The sequence below is a fragment of the Rhynchophorus ferrugineus genome, unplaced genomic scaffold, assembly GCF_030347505.1.
Source record: "Rhynchophorus ferrugineus isolate W39M unplaced genomic scaffold, kcgeb_rfMv2 rfM2, whole genome shotgun sequence".
NCBI lineage: Eukaryota > Metazoa > Arthropoda > Insecta > Coleoptera > Curculionidae > Rhynchophorus > Rhynchophorus ferrugineus.
In genome coordinates, this window is record NW_027472581.1 from 8,909,814 (window position 1) to 8,915,813 (window position 6,000).

A 6,000-nucleotide genomic window follows, 5' to 3' on the forward strand; every position below is an offset into this window, starting at 1 on the left:
TTGGGCAGTGTATGACATATTTATTTTAATGCCTCTTCGGTAAAGTACGAGGGATCAAATCTGAATAAATTGACTGATACGTCATGGGTTTTAAGTGAAAGCTCTAAAAGGTTAAAAGGTCACAAAAACACCGGTAGTCTAAGGGTCAAGAAACCTACGTGGTTATTTGTAGCGCGTGGGCTTAATTTAGTACTTCAAAACAGTCTTATCTATTCCAGCTAGGATTTAGTTATACAAGTATAAAAGTTACTTACACTGAATTAGATTTCTGTTTCAATTGAAAAGTTTTTACTCCTGTTCCTTTAACTATTTAAGCTTCGAGTAATATATAAGGTGTCACAAAAGAAACTTTATATCGAGAAAACGGAATAAAGAAACCGTTTATATACTGGCAGCTATTCTGCTTATTTAGGTGTTCTTTATAGAGTTATCTTCTCCTCTGTAGATCTGTTTATTTCAAATTGAGAGGTGCACCATTTTCTATACTGTTTTTAATGAATGAATGAATCTGGAGAACATCACTCGACCATCAAACATCGACCAAGCCTATAGAATTACGAAAGTCATTTAAAATTTATTAGAAAAACGATAAGTCAGTTTCACTGTTTTCCTCGATCTTGCTCAGGCTTTCGACAAAGTGTGACACGAAGAATGGTTTTACAAACTGAAACTGAATGTATTACAACAATATATACAACTTTTATATCCATATTTACCAGAAGCTTAAGAAACAGAAGCTTAATAGAATAGAACATATCCAGATCTTTTTTGCCGACTCAGATATGTATCTGAGAATGACCTTAGATGCTAGTCCGCTGGATTAGCTATTTTGTCAACATATCCTGGTTTGGACTTATGGCATTAAACTCTGGGATTATACCAACAAGGGCAATATTGAAGTGATCTGGAGTTTTCAGAATAAAGCACTAAAAAATATCGTTGGTGTACCCTGGTACTGCCGAAACTGATACATTCATCGATACCTTCAAATGAATATTTTTGACCATCGGCAGTTTTGCCAGTACCTACAAACAAATGTTGCTCAACCAAGAGGATGAATCCTCACGGTTTGGTCTGTTTTCTAACAGATTAAAGCCTAACTGAAATATATGAGATTATATATGAGAAGCCTCATTTGGTTGATTCCATTTTATATTTCCGTTACCCGCTAAAATAGCTTATATTTCCGACAATAATTAAGACTTTGAATAATCCCCTTAAGTATACATTATTTAGGATTAAGTATGAAAATATTTAAAAAATCAATATTTTAATATTTCTTTTGAAATTTGTAGACCTTTAAATTAAAGTACATTTATGAATAACTAACCTTAAATTTAGAAAGAATGGTACAGTTTGGTAAAGATTAGGTTTGCGAATAACTTACTGATAAGGTTTTGATATAATGCCAGGTGTGAATCTATGGATATATATATAGTCGTACTGTTTTGTACACAGAATTTTTGAATTATTTAAGTGAGTGATGAGTTCTGTTGTCACTTTAGCCACTCTAACTTTATGTTGTTTAACCAAAATCCTTTTTAAACCTCGTCGGTCTCTATCAGTTAACTTTGGGTTTCTCTCCCTACTATTCTACTTCGTCGGTGATGTTGGCACCGATCGCTTGTTTAAACTAAAGCAGAACAAGGCCTATAATGAAGAAAAAGATTACCTTACGTTATTATCTTCATGGATTTTAACGAAGATACTTGGTACAAATGGTACAGGGCACTCTTCCTCGTGATGCAAACTGTAAGCCTCCTTGTAAACTTTGATGATAACAATATTCTTGCGCGTTGAGAGCTATTTTCTTTTGTTTTCAATGTAATAACTGTAAGAAAACTCTATGATTTTTACTATTGTTCCTATTTACTGACCGGAGACTATTTGGATTTAACAAAAACATGGTATTTTGTTTCTAACACTCCTCTCTCGCGTTTATCGAGGTAGTAAAGAATGAAGGAAGAAATATGTTGACATATTTAGAGATGGAAATACCTACCCATTAAGACCTTTTTTATCTTGTTAGAGAAGGTACTCTTGTAATATCTTACAGATTCACATTCTTAGAGTACTGCGCAAAGTTGTTGCCGAATTTACTCAAAACCGACCAAAAACAGAAGATATCTGACTGATTTTGTTAGGGCGTTTTATCGCAACGAAACAGTAGGTGGAAGTGGTGTGTTGAAGTTTGGTTCGCTCTTGTTGTTTGTTAAATTATTACTTTGAAAAACACAGAAGGAGAAATCTTAAGGGAAAGTTACTTCTTATATAAGTTTCTTGACTTCAGCTGGATGCTGACATCGGCGAGAAGAAGCTTAGGTCGAAAAAGATAAAAACCTTTCACTAGACTGTGGGTTTTGGGAAAAATTTGGTCGTCCATCCCCATATTTTCCTGATTTAGCATCTTCAAACTTTCAAGTATTCAACCTTGAAGTTGAGGGAGAGCCGTAGATAAATATTTCCAAGTCACTGAACCAACCGATCATGGAAGATTTTATAAAAAAACAAATACATTTTTTATTTTTATTCTCAGTCCGTGTACTTTTCATATCACCTCCGTATATAACAGCGACCTCATGTATAACTGTTCTACAACGTATATTGAATAATCTGAAAGTATACCTGCCTAAATCCATAAGTATATTGGGGGGGTCTCGTTTTCGATCTCGCGAATAATCGTAAATAGAATGCTGTCGATCACACCACCTTTATCGAATAAAAAGAAAACGTATTTCTCAATGGAGCACTCGACATTTTTAGTCGATTATATCGCGATAACGATTCAATTCCATAACAATGACGTAGGTGTATTTTTTTTCTGCGAAGAATAAGTATGAATGGACATAAACGATCCATTCAAAGAATGTTTTTGATATCCGTGATTTGCGAATTTTTGTTACATGAATAGTTGACCGTCCTGAAATGTTGCTAATGGACGAGTTCGATTTTAGATCGGTTCCGCGTTGAATATTCGGGAAGGTTATGTAACAAGTAAATAAACAACGATCAATTAATAATCAAAAATGCGGTTTTAATTGGATCTCACGCCAAGGGAATACTTGTTTTGTTGAGTTTTTTTTCATAGTGTACGATTCATTTAATGATGTCCATTGTTATCTCAAAAATTAATTCTGAATAGGCCTGTTATAACCATGATGTAATTTGTAATATTATTAATAATTGTTGTTATTAAGTTTTTGGAGTAGGTTCCGGTCAGTTTTATTAATTGTTAGAATAAATTCGTTGTTATTTTTGCGTTTATTTGTGGTGATAAATAATATAGTTTGTTTAAAATGAACTTGAGATATATTTTATTATAATGCTATCCTTTCCTGACTACATTCTGCTATTTATTGTTAGTCTGAGTCAAATATTACAAGGAAGAAACCCCGCATTTTTATTAGATGTTGTATGTATTTTAATCAGCTATATACATTGTCGATAATATCAAGGATCACTGTAAACAAATGGTAAACAACCCAGCTCTTAACTATTAAATACGATGGTTTTGCCATTTATCTTCATAAAATAATAGTTTTCTATTTTGATTTATTGCGTTTTTCAGTATATGCATATGATAATCATGGAACTCTCAAAAATATATTTTCAACATTCATTACTTTTGTCGTTTTAATTGAGTAAATCATCGTCCGAGACCCTGGCGACACTTCTAGAAGCTCATGTGGATGCTTCGCCGTCGTATATCGGTTGTAGGTTTTGGATTCACCGATTTAATGTGATTCATATCAATGTTGAACGCCGATATGGAGGATGATCAACTGTTTTCATGTGTTTACATGTGACATTCATGATTCAAATGGACAGAAAATGGCTACAACGCGTTAACTGAGAAAACCATTTCTAGCAGGGTCACCATAGAGGTTTCCTTCCTCGTCACAAAGCTGCTAAAACTGAATCAAACAGTTACTGAAGGCATCTTCTAATGTTAGTTAAAGAAATTGAATGACATATTGTTGCAAAAAGACTAGAGATAGCGAGTAATATATATACATTTATCATTTCACGTAACAATACTTCTCTACACGTTGCAAGAGTGAAGGGCACACTGCTGCAGCTCCAATAGGAAAATAGTTCGATAGTCTATCTACCAGGCTTTTGATTACCATGTTTTTAGTCTGATTCAGTAAAGCCTAGCTGTCGTACAATATAAAAATGCAGACTAATATTATTTTGTCGTCATGGTATTCCTAAAATATGGGAAATAATTGGATGCAGAAAATTAAAAATATTTTGATTAACATATATTGTACTAATTTTTCTCAATAAAAGTTTATTTAGAGTGAGAAAATTATCAAAAAGCAATAGATAATTTTTTCCGTGTTTTTCAAAATTCTCAAATGATATTGGATGGTTATTATTGCTGAGTTCCTGGTTTAGTTGCATAGAGTGGAATTGAGTGGCGATCGTTTTCACTGACTTGTGACACGGTACATTGTCTTGGTGAAGCAGCACCTTCTTTTTCTTCAAAAGCGGCCGTTTTTCGGCAATTACGTCCTTCAAACGGTTCAATAACGCTATGTAATAGTTTTTGATAGTCCTTTCTGTTTCAAGGTAGTCAATGATCATTATTCCATGCGCATCCCAAAATGCAGACGCCATAACCTTGCCAGCCGACTGTTGCGTTTTCCCACGCTTTGGAGCGGGTTCATCGTGTGCAGTCCACTCGAATGACTGTTGATTGGACTTTAGAGTGAAATGAAGGAGCCATGTTTCATCCATTGTTACATATTGACGCAAAAACTCGGGTTTATTACGCTTGATCATCTTCAAACACTACTCCGAATCCCAAATATTATTCGTGAATGATTTGATGTACACGTTCAGTTAATTTCCTTAGAGTGTCTGTTATTTCATTCTATTTCAATTTAAGGTCATTCAAAGTCATTTTGTGGATTTTTTTAATGTTTGCGTCGGTAACAATCTCTTTTGGGCGTCCACTGCTTTCGCCGTTTTCGGTGTTCTTTTCACGAGTTCTAAACTTTGCATACCAATCCTTGATGGTTGATTTTCCTGGAGCAGTGTTCGGAAACGCGGAATCAAGCCAAGTTTTTGCTTCAACTGTATTTTTTCCTTCAAAATGCAATATTTTACCAACAAGAGAAATTTCTTTTTAGCCATTTTTTTCACAATAACAAAAGTTGCTTCACTCAAAATGTTATAATTCGCAAACAAATGATTTGACAGCTGTCAAATTTATACACGCATCTTTTGAGGGTTAGGACTAACTATAAAACATATGGATTTAATTCTAGTAGCGCCATTTATGTGTCAGGCCGGGGACTGTTCAATTAACCTGTTAGTAATAAGTTGGGATTTATAACGAAAACAATTTCAAAAGGTAAATTGAAGTGACTAATATTAGTTTAATAACATTTTATACCATGTGAGATTGAATGTAGTAGGTCTTATAACATCACTTTCTAGATATGTTTATATGTGTATACGATATTAAAGTTGGAAAATTATTTTAGATAATATAAATGATCAAAAAATAGGAGTAAACACATTTTTGGATACAGGGTTTTCGGCTACTTTTAAATTATATTTTAAGTAAATACTTAGTAGATTTCTGGAATATTTTATAAAAAGTTCGAAGAATTTTTGATATATATTCTTTTGAAGTACCTTTTCTAATACAGAACGTTAGAAGAACATCTGTACATTATTTAGAGTGAGAAAATGATCAAACTATATGCAAGCAGTTAAAATAAGTAATAGATGATTAAATTTGAGTTCCTGGTTTAGTTGCACAGAGTGAAATTGAGTGTCGATGTCTATCGATTCAGATATTCGATGTTGCTTTTTAATGATGATTATTTTTATGTTGGGTAGACGAGAAAAATCTTTGTGGAGTCGATTTCGTGGAGTTTTATTTAGTTTTCGATTACCAATCATTTAAATAATTCTTCGAGCATTTAACTTGGTTTAATGAAAAAATTTTCTAATTGTTCAGCAATAACATGTATCAATAGCTTA